Source organism: Puma concolor, chromosome E4, assembly GCF_028749965.1.
Source record: "Puma concolor isolate L17-30 chromosome E4, mPumCon1.1.hap2, whole genome shotgun sequence".
Lineage (NCBI taxonomy): Eukaryota > Metazoa > Chordata > Mammalia > Carnivora > Felidae > Puma > Puma concolor.
In genome coordinates, this window is record NC_141683.1 from 59026940 (window position 1) to 59042150 (window position 15211).

At 46.7% G+C, this 15211-nt stretch overlaps 1 long non-coding RNA gene across 2 annotated transcripts; it reads right to left on the reverse strand.

Moving 5' to 3' along the window:
- Positions 1 to 2735: 2735 nt before the first annotated feature.
- Positions 2736 to 10165, reverse strand: LOC147572715 (uncharacterized). 2 transcript variants are annotated; one of them, XR_015245813.1, is made up of 3 exons: positions 5200 to 10165; positions 4797 to 5111; positions 2736 to 3808 (listed from the first exon to the last, which is right to left on the reverse strand). It is a non-coding gene; the product is annotated as an uncharacterized LOC147572715 (long non-coding RNA). The 2 variants fall into 2 exon arrangements; XR_015245812.1 differs by having other exon boundaries at positions 4797 to 10165.
- Between the last annotated feature and the right edge of the window lie 5046 nt (positions 10166 to 15211).

Consider the following 15211-nt stretch of genomic DNA (forward strand, 5'->3'; position numbering starts at 1 on the left):
TCTTATTCTGTATTTCAATTTGCCATCCAAACAATGTTTCTTTTTTTTAATGTTTATTTAATTATTTTGAGAGAGAGAGAGAGCAAGAGCGAACAGGGGAGGGGCAGAGAGAGGGAAGACAGAGAATCCCAAGCACCACCAGTGCAGAGCCCCACACAGGGCTCGAACTCACGAATCACGAGATCGTGACCCGAGCTGAAATCAAGAGTCAGATGCTTAACTGACGGAGCCACCCAGGCGCCCCCAAACGATGTTGCAATAATTTAATTAGCCAAGCTTTTCCCTGGCAGAAAACAGGCTCCCTTTCTCTCAGAAGGTTATACTTGCTTACTTGTCCAAAGACTTCCCCATTTATCGGAGATTCTATATCCTTCCTCAACATGGATGTGAGACAACTCTTCAGTCCCTTCTTGGAAAGTGTCCTGTTGATGGGAGACATCCCGTTGCTACGAAGCTGTTAGTAATGTTTTTGGGAAAATGGCTACAGCTTTACAGCATCACCCTTGAACTCCTTCAAATTCTTGGGTGAATTCCATGTAAATTCAGTGATTTATTTACATCAGTGTGACAATTTGAACTAGAAAGTCCTGTTTTTCCTCAATCTTTTTCCAGCTAAGAACTTAACAGTACTTGGATTATCTTCCCTTTGCTCCTTGAAATTAACATCGTTCGGTGTGGGCGGAAGGTAGCAGCCGGGGTCTTGTCAAGCTGTGCTCTATGGACCACAGAAGCACGAAAGACCGTGTTGGAACCTGGATTCCACTGCAGTAAATCCCTGGATTGACTGCTGGCTAATCGAATTGCGTGGAAATGGAAGGGATCACCAAAGAACCATCAGATGAGGTGACCAAAGCAGACTGGGAAATAGGTGGCTCATCTGTTTTTGACCATCTAAATGACTAAACTGAATCTCAGACTACACAATCACTTCTCAATTAAAAGCTGAAGGGAGGCCTGACGCTCGCTTACCTAGAAGACTTTTATTTACCATCCTTGATGCGTAGCTTATTTGGTGCTAAATTTTAGATTAAGTTTCTAAAGGGACAAGGGAGGTCATACATGTATGCAAATTTCATTCGTGCATGCATGCGATTTACTCAGTCGTAAATTTTGCGTGTCGTGCCACACACCATAGTAGGCATGGCGAATGCAACCTCAAACACGATCCTGCTCTCAAGTACCGTGTTCAACTTGATGAAGATATGAATATGGAGAAAGAACATTGCTAAGGAACAACACCAAAGTCGCACTGAGGGCTTAGGAGACGTTTCCTAGAGAAAGTAATGATTGTGTTTGTTTTCAGAGGATGATCAGGAGACAGCTTGAACGTGAAGGTGGTGGGGCAGGTGAGAGAGGAAACTACAACAAAGTGAATGTTACCAAAGGCCTGGGAGGTGACAGGAGAGCACAAGTTCTGCAGACAACGTGAGCGGGGGTGGGGGGGGGCGGTGAATGGATAAAGGGAGGTTGGGATCAGAACACAAAGCACATCCCAGCGACCGCGACAATGAATCGCCATTTTGAGCAAGGATATTTCAGGGTAAGTTTCAAAGGAAAGACTCGGTTCAGTTTGCGAGTATAAACTGTGAGGTCCTTGGGTCACCTGTAAAGAACTACCCTGAAAGGTTAGAGATAAATGGGGGAGCCGTTCCTGCGGAAACAGTGGTGAGAGAGAAAGGAAGCAGAGAGAACTGGACGCGAGCAAAGGGAGGAAAAATTGAACGAAGCTCACAGAAGCTAAGGGAAGACGGATTTCAGGCAGGAGGAAGCAAGGGGCTGTGCCCAGACCGACCAAGGTAAGGACCCCAAACCATATGCTGCACTTAGCAGAACTCGTTGACTTCGCCACATTTTTTTCCCTGGACTGGGGGAGGGGGCAGAAACTTGACTGTGGCGCGGGGAGGCCCGGCACTTGGCAAGGTGCACGACTGCTAATCATCTCGGTGATGGGGACGGCCGTTCTCTGGAGACGCGTGTCTATGAAGGGAAGGCTAACTACAGGGTGGTGGCCTGGCGGTCAAGGAAGGTTTGTTTGGTGTTGGTCTTAAGACAAGGAAGGCATGAAATATCTCCATGCCAAAGGAAAAATGGCCATTGAAAAGCTGAGGAGCGGGAGGAAGGGGTCAAGGGAACACATGGGGAGAAGGGAAAGGATGCGGGCAAAAGCAGTGGGAAGGAGTGGAATTTTAGGAGGGATGGGAAGGAGTAAGGCAAGCGATGCACAGTTGGGGAGTAGGTAGAAATGTCACAGACGTGGTGCCAGAGGTCCAGAAGCGACGCACATGATGAAATTAGTGAACGAGAGCGTTGAAACATCTTCTGAAAGTACGCTCCATATGTTCCAGGATGTAAAGAGAATCCACACATAGTGAGGAGATGAATAGGAGATATAAAAAGAACCAAATGAAATTTCTAGAGATGCAAAGCGCCATTGCCATAGCCAAAGCGGAAACTGAACCAAATGGGATTAACCGTGGCTGAGACCCGAGGGAAAACCTACAAGACTTGAAGACAAAGCAACTGTTCAAAATCAATCACAGGGAGGAACAACAACAGCCAAAACCAAAAACGACACTGGAAAAAAAGGGTCAGGAGGAGAAGGGTTCCAGAGGCGCAGAGGAAACACCTGCTGGGAGATGTTCGAGGAGCATAAGCCTTGAACAACCTTCAGCTAGACGAGACAGAGATGGGAACCGAAGAGACACAGGTGAAGAGCTCGTCCCTAGGGGACGTGGTGGAATAAATAACTTCATTTATTTTTGAAATGCTTGCCAAAGCATGCTACCATTTGCCGTGTGCTGTCTCTGTGCTCCACTTGATATTGGTCTTAGGAGATGCAAAGATGTACAAGATCCATGGGTCTGTGGACATGTGGACATGTTACGGAGGTTGCTGCTTCCCCTGTTGGCACTTGACAATGAGCATAAGTGGCTCCTTCGATTTCACACCCTACGTGCCTCTCCAGTCTCATCCTTTCCGGGCCCTGGGTAGGAGGAGTGAATGACAGTGGAGACAACAACTGGACTTGGGACTCCACTAGGCAGTTTCTCCCGTGGGTCCAACATTAGGACCCGCGTTGTTGCGGAATCCAACATTTGAGGGGAGCCTACGCCTTTGGCTTCTGGAGTAGCATTGCTCATCACGGAAGCCTCGGGTCTAGCGGGCTCCCCTAACACCGCCACTAAAACACAGAACGCACAAAAGCAAATAAAAGGTTACATTTCATTCACAGCCTCCTCCTTTGCATCCCTTTTTATATCAATCACACCTTTGTTTGCACGTTTTGGTCCTCCCAACTAGACCATGAGGAACCCGAGGACCAGGACTATCTTACTCAGTGTGGTTGTTTGGGGTTGTGTTTTTTTGTTTTTTGTTTTTTTTTTTGGTAAAACTTTTGTATTATTGCAGTAGAATCCATGTAACAAACGTTTCCAGTTTAGCCATTTTAAAATTTATCACGCAGCGGCATTAATTCCATTCACGACGTTGTGCAACCGTCCCCAGTACGCACTTCCAAAATGTCGTCTTCTATTTTTGTATCCTTACACAGTGCATGGCGCAAGTGTGATTTTAATCAGGAATATCTTTAGAGAGGCAACCCAGGCTAATGAGGAACCACGAGTGTTTTTGATGAAGAAGCCGCCCGACAGAATTCAGGGACCGCCACAAACAGGTGGCAAATTCCTTTGCGAAGAAAAGACCTTCAGACCTTCAGACCTTCTCTGGGGGTCATCAACATGGGAGCTTCAGGGCGCCAGGCATAGAGTGGGGGTCCCCACTGACTTGATGTCATGGTGATGGGTCCGTTCTATGTGGAGGCAGGGCAGGAAGGGCAGAATGACGATCGTAAAACTCAGCCTCCTACGGTTCAATGACTCTTATGTTCATACAAATGTATTATATTTATTACTCGACCTCATCATTTGACATTGTTTGATACGACACTTATATGATGTTATTTATGAAATGTTACGATAATTATCATAAAGCAAGCACCATCAATTATTGGCGAACTTCTTCTCCCCCTTGAAGTGACTGGCCCACTCCCAACCTCCGGGGAAATCTAAAAAGAGCTTACAGACTCTCCTTCCACGGGCCTGAGGGTGGGGATGTGGCAAAGGAGCGATATTTTTAGTTAATTTTAACCCATGTGAAAGTGCTTCCCACTGTTGTAGGAGAGAAACAAGCTTCGGCCAGCGTGTTCTCAATTACTGGGTTCACGTCTTGACGGGAAAAACCCCCCGCAATTATGGTGGCTGATGTCAAGGGAATAATGGTGACTAGGAGAAAGGAAACAGTCTTTAAGGGCTTTGTCGAGCAACCCATCCACATTAAGTAAGAGCAAATGACCAACTCATGCCCTCAAACTCGGGTCCGGGAGACTTTTTTAGTAACACGCGACCATCCGCGACTTCTTTCCCTTTGTGTGTTTCTTTCCTCCTGTTCCCAATGAACTCCTAACTGTATACTTCAGAGAATGTGAATCGGGGATCCATACTATTAGATAGAGAGATAGATAATATCTTTATAATATTTCATAATATTTATAATATGTTTACATATTTTATAACATACGTGTTAATATCAGCTTAGAGTTACTAAAAAGATAAGCTTAAGGTTACTTATAAGTTTACAATTCCGCTCCCATATGCTATTTGCATTAGCAAATATCACATAAACGTATACAAAGACAATTTATAGTTTCTGCAGCTCAAATTATTGTGGTCCCTTAAAAGATCCTGAGGGGAAGACACGAGGACACTTACAAACAAGAGGGGCACAGGGCCAGGACTTACCTGGGGGACACACAGGTGGCCGGAAGGCGATTTTAGCAGCTTCCTTTGAAGTTCTACCTTTGCTTTGGCTCCTTTCAAAAATGTAAATATTTTATTTGAGAAAGTTTACTAATTAATTCGTTATCACTCGCTAAAGCCTCAGCACAGATTTTTTTTTTTTTTTTTCAGAGAAAGAGGCAGAAGCTGAGAAGGAGAAAGGGAAAAAACAGGTGAAGTTTACCTCAGAACAGGTATCTTTTGAAGGCAGAGAATGAGAGAGAAAGGTCTGGATCCAGAGGGCAGGCCAGTGGAAGCCATCTTGGGAACACTGGGGCGCTTAAGAAAGGTGAGGGCCCCGAATAAGCTTGACTTCAGAGTTTGGCCCCCGGACCAGCCCCGCCTTCATCGGCCCAGCGGCTCTCACCGTCTGGCTGTCGCCTCCTGTCCCCCTCACCCAGGCTCCTCTCTTGAGCTTGATCTGCTCCAGGGATGGGCCCTCCCTGGTGACCTCCTCGATCTGGTGTGGCCAGTGGCTCTCCCAGCCTCTGCCGCTCTTCAGAGGGGGTGTGAAAGAAAAGAGAAAAAGGGAAGCAGAGCCACGGCCCCCCCACCAGCAGGCAGGCTGGGCTTCCTCACTTTGCCTTTGTTACTCTGAATGTTCTGGAGCCTGAAGACGGGTGCGGGCAGCAGGCCTCGGAGCGCCGTCTCCTCTGGCTTGTGAGTCGAGTCCTTTCAGCACCTAGGAAAGGTGGGCACAAGAGGACGGGGAGGAAGAGAGGTGAGCGGACGTGGGTAGTGCCATCTGAGGGACATGCACGAGCCCCCTTGCCCCACACAGTCCGGCCAGAGACTCTGCCCTGCCAGACCCCGCCCATGCTGTGGGAACACAACTATTAGGCACTTCTCTTCCTCTCTTGTCAGTCAGTGCTGTGTTTTCAGGGGCCGCTATCAGCCACAGTGTGTGTGTGTGTGTGTGTGTGCGCACGCGTGCCTGCATGTGTAGGTGCCCGGTGGTCTCCTATGTAGCAAGTCCCCGGTGCATAGTTAAGTATATGGTGTATAGAGAGTCTTCTAGAATATTCTGGTGTGTTACCAATACAGGTCTACCCGTAAGCCCGTGCAGGGGTGATCAGTGAGAACGAAGAGCCCAGAAAGTGCCTTTTGTCCCAAGTCGGCAGAAGCTCAAAGCCACCCAGTCTTCTCCCCCAACTCCTAAACGGATCGACTTCCTTTCTCTCACAAGAGAGTAACATTGTATCCGCGGAGGTGACCTCAAAACAGAGTTAACTGTTGCCCTGGAAGGAACCTGACACAGTTTCTAAGACCCCAGGACAAAGGGACGGTCAGGTGTGAGGCTTCTGATGGCCTGTCCCAGGATAAATGGTATAAATCCATTTTGGAACAAACCGCGGCCCCGCGGCCCGACGCCAAACCCCGCGGCTGTGCAGGGGTGAGGGAGGTGGGGTGGGAGGGCTCAGATGACACAGCAGAAAACACAGAGGTAGAATTTGCAGGTCCCCCTGCTTACTGCTTATTCGTGTCTCCTAGGACTCGTTCTTGTTCTGACACCTACAGGAAATCCGTAGGCCAAGTTTTTCTTTCCTCCTTTGATGTTGCCATAGCAACGCTGGGCGTCCCTGGGCCGATGGCTTCCTCCGGGAGAGCCTTGCAGACACATGTCCTCCGGGAGCCTTGCCGGGCCCAGGTGATCCAGACCGTCCTGAAGGTTCTGTTCATCCGCTTTTACCCGCACGCGGGTCTTGCCTAGCTTTGCCACGCTTACGGTTGACTGCTTTGCTTAGAAGGAAAAACCCAGCTCTAAAAATGTCTCAGCTCTGAAAGTAGTGTCCCGCTTGTTTCCCAAAGTCTCTCGGGCCTGTAATCAATCAAATGCATTTCTTTGCACACCTAGAACTAAGCGATTTGGAGCAGTTTTGTGCCTTTCCTTTATATCTGTTATTTAAAAATTTTTTCACCTTCATTTTTGAGAGAGAGAGAGAGCGCATTAGCGGGGGAGAGGCAGAGAAAGAGAGGGAGATACAGAATCCGAAGCAGGCTCCAGGCCCTGAGCTGTCAGCCCGGAGCTCGGCCTGGGGCTATAGAACCTACCCGAAATCATGACCTGAGCCGCAGTCAGTGGGACGCTTAACCAACTGAGCCCCGCCCCCCAGGCGCCCCTATATCTGTTATTTAAGTGGAAATCCCACAAACGCCACCAATAGGTTCTAATTCATGTCTCCTCAAGTGATTCTCTAGGTTAGGAGTCGCTGCTGTTCCTGTGAAGGCCACGTGGTAAATATGTTACAGTTTCAGGCCAACCGGTCTCTGTTGCAAACACTCAGCTTTGCCCTTGTAGCCGGAAGAGTCGTAGGGCCTCAACAAATGGATGTGGCCGGAAGGCGATAAATCTGTATTTACAAAAACAGGCAGCAGGCTGGACTTGGCCTGGGCCATAGGGTGCAGGCCCCTGATCCAGGTGGCTCTTTCAAACAGCCCCTTTTAAACATTTTTACGTACTCCCTATTACCATTATTTTAAGACAGTTATTTTAAGGAAGTTCCTAAATTTGCATAAACTAGCTATACGTTTCTGTGATTTTCTTAAAAGCACACATAAAAACATACTTTTCGATCTTTTTTAAATCATAACCTTACGGATAAGAAAAACACAGTAAGTTCCATCTGGCGTAATTCCAATTCTTGCTCCAAACACGTGAATGTATTTTTATTCAGTTGTGGTTCAAACATATATCCCATTTGCTCTGTTGTCATTTACACATACTCTGGTAGAACCACTGTTATCTGCTGATATAGTCTGCCTTCTTTCTAAAGATAATGCAGTATTTCACTATACCCACAGAGCTGGCTTTACTAAAAATTCTCCTATTGTTAAATATTTGGATTTTTTTCCCTATTATTTTTCCATGAGCTAAATAAGGCTGGACTGAGCCACCCAGGCACCCCTAAAATAAACAGTTTCACGAACGTTGTTAACAACTGCACAATTCACTGTTACGCTCAAGCTGAGAATTTTCTTTTTCCAAATGTGGAAGCGTGGCATCTCAAGATGAGACATTACCTGCTCCAATAAAAGACTTTTCCCCAGCTGAAAGTTCAGACATTGCTTGGTATTTCCCTGCAGTAAATTCTTGCCTCTGAGATCCACTGGAGACGCCGAGTCTGAAGCGACAGAGAGGGCTGGGTAGAGACAGCGTAAAGAATCGTTCTCAGGCATTCCTTGGGAGAAAGGGGCTTTCTCAAGATGGCTCTCGTTCAATTGGAGCTTTTCAGAAATACAAATCATCTGTTTGAAACAATCGAGACAACAGGGCACCGAAATACACAGTGGCTCCTAACTTTGGTTCTATCCTATTGACATCTTCAGGTACTTAAGCCAGCAAGACATAGGACTGAGGATCAGTGCTTCTGAAACAATCCATGGTAAAGAACCAGTCTGGATTTCTTTTTCTTTTTTCTTTTTTTTTTTATTTCCAAAATGTCACCAGCTGATAGCTTTAGAAAACACAATCAAAGAACGATCAGAAAAGTAAGTAAAAAGACAAGACATGCAAAATAGCAACCCCCAATTATGCATTTGCCATTAGAGACCTTTTTTATTTTTTATCATATAGTTAATATAAATGCAGGTATTATTATTATGTTAGAGATCACACATTAAATTGGAGTTAAATAAACACAGTCATAGCACAGATAAAATGATAAAAACTGAACCCATTTTTCATTAAAAGGGCGTATTGGTGAATAATACAGGCTTTACCTTGCTCATCATAAACTAGTCTAAGGCCCAAACTTAGAGTCAGAGGCTGGTCTTGCTCAGTCTGCTACTGGCTGTGTGAGCCAAGGCAACTTACTGTCTAACCTCCATTTCTTCATCTATAAAGTATGGATAAAAATATAATCAAATCGGGTTGTTGGGAAGATAAAGTAGGACAACACATGGAAAGTTCTTAGGGTAGTACCTAGTGTAGTAGATGCTAAACAGTGATAGCCAAGGGGCACCTGGGTGGCTCAGTCAGTTGAGCATCCAACCTCGGCTCAGGTCATGATCTCACGGTTCGTGGGTTCGAGCCCCGTGTCGGGCTCTGTGCTGACAGCTCGGAGCCTGGAGCCTGCTTCGGATTCTGGGTCTCCCTCTCTCTCTCTGCCCCTCCCCTACTCACGCTCTGTCTCTCTCTGTCTCTCAAAAATAAATAAATGTTAAAAAAAAATTTTTAATTTTAAATAAAAATAAAAAGCGATCGCTAACCTTTCTGTTACAAGGTCAGCCAGCATGGAAAAGCTTTGAGGAGACTGGGTGATGAAATGTGTGAAGAGCATACATTCATCTGGTTTCAGGGTACCATCTAATAAGAGTCAGATATGCAGTGAAAACCCACCGCGTAATAGACTCCTAAACTAATAAGAGTTCGGTAAGGCTGCCAGATACAAATTCAATTCACACTGTCAATAAGCAACAAGGGACTGTAATAGAACATGAGATGCCATTCGTAACATCAGGAATCTCTCGAGTTTCTAGGAACAGAAATAAAAAGGAAGGCATAAAATTTTATGGATAAATCATTCAAATTCTATAAAAGGCATAGAAGAAGACATGAATAATGAATGAATGGAATTATCTGATAATATAAATCTGTCGGTTCTCCCTTAAATGAATCTACACATTCCATATGTTCCCCCAAAAGCTCCAGCAGAGGTTTGGGGGAAACTCGACAAACGGAATCTAAAGTCTGCATCGAATAATTCAGTTTCACAAATAGTGGGTCAATTTTACGTGTGTGTGTGTGTGCATGCGCACACACACACACACACACACACACACACATATACACACACACACACACAAAGAGCAAGGAGAGGAGAGTATACACCAGCACAGCAGCAGAGAAACAAAGCATAGAACAGAAAGGAATGTCCAGGAATAGAGATGTGTACAAGGAAGACGTCTGATAGAGGTGGGGAGTAGATAAACTGTTTAGCAGACGGTGCTAAGAAAGCCGGCTCCTTAGAGCTGGTAGGAGAAAATATTCCCGTAAGTGGAAAGAGATTTTTTGCAACAAGACCGTATAAGCACAGGCTATGAGGTAGGAGAGTATTGGGTCTGGCCACAGATTTCTATCCAACACGGACACAGTCGACGGTTGTTAACAGGTGTGTACCATATCGAGAGACTGTTCAAAGTTTAAAATCAATGGGATTAATGTTTAGCTGAGAAAGGAATTCCTATTAATCCTTGAAAGAATAGGAGAATGGGGAGAGGGTAGAAATAGGCACAGAAAGGAAGACACCTGAATGGCTAAAGTTCAAGAGATTCTCGACCTCACCCATAAAGACAAACATCAACATGAAAACAACAGTAGTTGGGGCTCCTGGGTGGCTTCAGTCAGTTGGGCGTCCGACTTCGGCTCAGGTCATGATCTTGCGCAGTTGGTGGGTTTGAGCCCCTCGTCGGGCCCTGTGCTGACAGCTCAGAGCCTGGTGCCTGCTTCCGATTCTGCGTCTCCCCCACCCTGAGCCCCTCCCCTACTCGTGCTATGTCTCTCTCTGTCTCTCAAAAATAAATAAATGTAAAAAAAAAAATCCATTAAAACAACAGTAGGTGCCCCTTAATATCTACTCCAGTGACAACAATGTAAAAATTTGAGTGGGGGGGGGGGGGGGGAAGCTGGAACACCGGGGCTTAGTTGGCAGGAGTGGAAACTGGCACAGTCTTTCTGGAAAGTAATCTGGCAGCTCTAAGGGAATTAGCCTCTGGGTGCCCTACAATACAGCAGCCTCTCTCCAGAGAACCTGCCTGGGAAAATCTTGCGTAAGCCCATTAAGGCCCCACATGGAAAAAGGAACACAGCAGAATTATTTGTAGCAGCAAATAGCTGTCCCATGGCTATGGGAAGCGATATACTGGTGAGCATACCCTGGAAGGAGTAAGCATAAAGGTAAGAAATGTAACGAGACACTATGACGTAAGCTAAATGCAACATACATACGTGAAATACCCGCACGCATTTCTCACAGGTAGGTACATATCCAGAACATCTATTCAACGTCGTAGAGGAGGTGCCCACTTAATAGGAAAGAAAAGTAATGGAAAATGGGGCGTGCATGGAACCCGGAAATCAAATAAGAAAGGGACCTTGTGGGGGTCAACATAATACCCCCATATGTCACCAGCTGCGAGAGGCATTTGATTGAATCAAAGCTCTGCCCCTAAAATCCAAAAAGTTAAAAAAAAAAAGACCTACACGATACGGAAAGAGTGTTACCAGAGGCGCTCTTGGATCTCGGTGGACACTTTTCCTGAACATACGTGAGCCCCGTGGGACAGAAAATGCAGACTGAGACTCTGGTCTTCAATTCATGAACTCTGGTCTTCAGTCTCTAGAAGTTCTTTCCCATTCGGCAACACTGGGGAAGATGAGCCAAGTGGGGAGCGGAGGGCACGGTTTCTCGATCCTGCGACGCCGGTGACAAAGCTCCCTCCCGGCCGGGGTCTCCTAGAAACGCTCGATTTGTGTTCCTGCCTGAGCAGTAGGGTCCCTGTTTTCCTTTTGCATGCTGGCAGTAGCATATGTCTTCACCGTGGCTGCCTTCCAGCGACTTCGAAGCCAGAGCTTTGCTCCGGGCGAGCATCCAGAAGAGTGATTTGGACTCCGTGGCTGAAGAGCCCGAGTCCTTAAGGAGGACCCACAGGCGATGCCGACTGCTTCTTCGAGCCTTTGTAAGCTGAGGAGGGAAGGAGGCCGGTAGCCCTCGCTCATTCTCAAGTCTTTCCTAGGTCATTCTCAAGTCTATCCCAGCCACCATCCCAGCTGGCCTTAATTTGATGTGCATTCTTTTACGGGATGCCCAGGCGCCTGGGAGGGTTTCAAAAGCAAGAGGCGAAGCCTTGCATTTTTGTTGTAGATCTTTGCCCCACCTGCCTACTGGCTATGAGTCGCTGGGCAAACGCTTCTTCAAGCGTGTCGTGTTGGTGGGGAAACTGAAGCGTGTGTATCTTCTCGGTGTGAGAGAAACACCGTTCACCAAACAGAGCGAGCAAGTTCCTCCATGAGGTGGTGAGAGGCCTCTGGAGGTCTTCTGATCTCACCTCCGATGCTCTCCCCCAAGCTGCAAGTGACACGATTCTTAATGGCGAAACTACCATTGGGGGTGTCTGTCGTGTAGTAAGCTGTTTGTAAACAAGACCTCATCTCATAATTTTAACCCCGCTGCTAATTAGCTGCTCTCAGTCCTAGGTAACAAGCAAGGAATGGTCTAGAGAGGTTCCTGCCTTGTCCCAGGTGACAGAGCTAAGGCACAACAGACCCAAGAGGCAACTGAGGCGTGCGTGGGTCCATGTGCGGAGGCTTCCGCCGTCTCCATATTGGTATTAAAAGCCTCTGTTAAGATCCAGAGACATTTTCTCCAGCCCTTTGCAAACTGAGTCATCCTCAGCACCTCGGTATTATTCATCGGTTCCAATTAGGCAGATGTGCCCTCAAAAGTAGGACCTTGAAAGACCGAGGCACAGAAAAATAACGAGGCTCCCATTTTGGGACCATTCGCCACCTAAGGAGCACACAGGAGAGGCCCGATCGGTAAAAATCCCCTTCCCTTCCTGTCTTGCGACAGGTGCACCAGGGAAGGCTGGACCCTAGAGGCTGGATTCTCGGAGAGGTGGCAACCCAAACCTGCAGGCCCTCAGGAAGGGTGGTAAGAGACCTTCCACAGCAAACATAACCTGTTTTTCCAGTCAACCAAGGGCTATTCTCTGGGCCATTTTTCTAGCTAAGACTGATGGTACCAGGGCAGGTTTTGATGTCTTCCCACAGCCTCTAAGTCCGCCTGAGGACTGTGCGAGAAGGAGCCTATGGCTGGTCAGTGTTATGGGTCAGGCATATTGACTTCCACTTGATCGCCAAAATGCCCCATGGTAACAGGTAACGATAATTGTACTCGCGGGGATAGCAACGGCTAGTTAAGCTCCTACTATATTTTAGAGCCAGTGACAAATGCCTTAGAAATACCTCATCTCACTTGACCCTCTAAACAACCCTCAAGAGTCGATATCATGACTCCTACTTTATATAATTAAAACGGAATGGGGCGCCCGGGTGGCTCAGTCGGTTAAGCATCTGACTGCAGCTCAGGTCATGATCTCGCGGTCCGTGAGTTCGAGGCCCGCGTGAGGCTCTGTGCTGACAGCTCAGAGCCCGGAGCCTGCTTCCTATTCTGTTGTCTCTCTCTCTCTCTCTCTGCCTCTCCCCTGCTTGCACTCTTCTCTCTCCCTCTCTCAGAAATAAATAAACGTTAGAAAATTAAAAACACAAAAACAGACACTTGCTTAATTGTCCAGCCATTCATCTCACTAATATTTATGGCGAGGAATAATTAATATAATCGGTATCTGTAGTGAAGTGTAATCGAACATGGTTTATTATTAATAAAGGAAAAACAATTAACAGTAAGCGGAATCATAAGTGCTATTTCCTCCATAACTGGTTGCCTTCTACGTAAAAGCCTTCTTTTATTGGGGGATCTGGGTGGCTCAGCCAGTTAAGCATGCAACTCTCGATTTCAGCTCAGGTCATGATCTCACGGTTCATGGGTTTGAGCCCCGCGTCAGGCTCTGCACAGACAGTGCAAAGCCTGCTTGGGATTCTCTCTCTCTCTCTCTGCCCCTCCCCTGCTAACACTCATGCACTCCCTCTCAAGATAAAGAAATAAACTTAAAAAAAAAAAAGCTTGTTTTTTATTTCCTCTAATCTGGGAATTCATATTCTTGGGTCTCAAAGGATTCATGGGTAGAATTCAGGGGTGGAAAAGGGAGGCTGTACCTAGATTTAAATAGAAAATATAACGCTTAGGCTTTAGTAGCCTCTCACTAAAATGTAACGTTTTTCAGTTCTACACATCGCCGACAAACTACAACAGTATAATCAGAAATATTTAACTTCATCACCAGTATAAACTGTATATTTTATTTTATTTTATTTTATTTATTTTAATTTTTTTAATGTTTATGTATTCTTGAGACAGAGACAGAGCATGAAAAGGGGAGGGGCAGAGACAGAGGGAGACACAGAATCCGAAACAGGCTCCAGGCTCTGAGCTGTCAGCGCATAGCCCGACGCAGGGCTCGAACCCACAAACTGTGAGATCATGACCTGAGCCGAAATCGGACGCCCAACCCACTGCGCCCAACCCAGGCGCCCCTAAACTGTATATTTCAAAATATTTACAGATATTACAACTATTTTAAAATTTCATTTATGCTTGTGTCTACTTGGAAATATAGTTAATAGACCCACCGCTAGACCTTTTATATTTGATACTTTAATAAAGAAGCATGCGCGTATCTATTGCTAGATCACAATTTTTTAAAAACATTTTGGTAAGTGCATTTCAACATATTCCATCTCTTTGATAATCTTATGCAGTTTATGTTATGTATTTGGAACTATGGCGATGAGCGCATGGACTTTACCGTAGAAAGTTTGAGAACTGCTGCTCTCTGCCATGCCCCCAAGGTACATTTTCTTACCAGTTGGGGCTGGAGTTCAGAGAGGGTAACACTACCCAACCTCTTTAGAGCAAGGGGGCCAGACCCTCAGACCATCCCTCATAAATTCCTTCCATCCACCTTGCTCCAGCCCATGAATGTCCAGATGGGTTTCTCTCTTTAGTTAGCTTATGTCTTCACGATCCCAGACAGCAGTAGGTCATCATGGACAGAAAGCTCTGTGACTGGTGTCTGTCCCAATATCGACTGAGACTCAGGGCCCGTGGCACCAGCTGGCCGTTCAAGAGTTTGGTGCTGGGGCGCCTGGGTGGCTCAGTCGGTTGAGCGCCCGACTTCGGCTCAGGTCACGATCTCACGGCTCGCGAGTTCGAGCCCCGCGGCGGGCTCTGTGCTGACAGCTCGGAGCCTGGAGCCTGCTTCAGATTCTGTGTCTCCCTCTCTCTCTGCCCCTAACCCACTCGCATCCTGTCTCTGTCTCTCTCAAAAATAAACAAACATTAAAAAAAATATTAAAAAAAAAAAGAGTTTGGTGCTGACGCCTGGGTGTTGCTGGACCTTCTCTGTGATCCTGGGCAAGTTCCTCAAGACTCAGAACCTCAAGTGCCTCTCGTTTAAAACTGGGATGAGAAGGCTTGATATTTGTAAAGTGCTTCACCACTTTCAGGCCACTCCTACCTTACCCCTGGAGCTCTCACACCAGCGCGGTGGGGCACAAACACCATCATGTTGTATGAGACGCAGGGGAGCGGACCCAGAGGGGACGGTGCAGGGTAGCTCTAGCACCCGGATCTTCAGACTCTTCCTCAGCAGGGATACCCTCACTCTGCATCCCCCGCCGGAATAGCCTCGGGGACCTCCCTACCTGCCGTCTCCATCCTTAAAGACGCAACTCGTCCAGTGAGGACCCTTCATTTCCT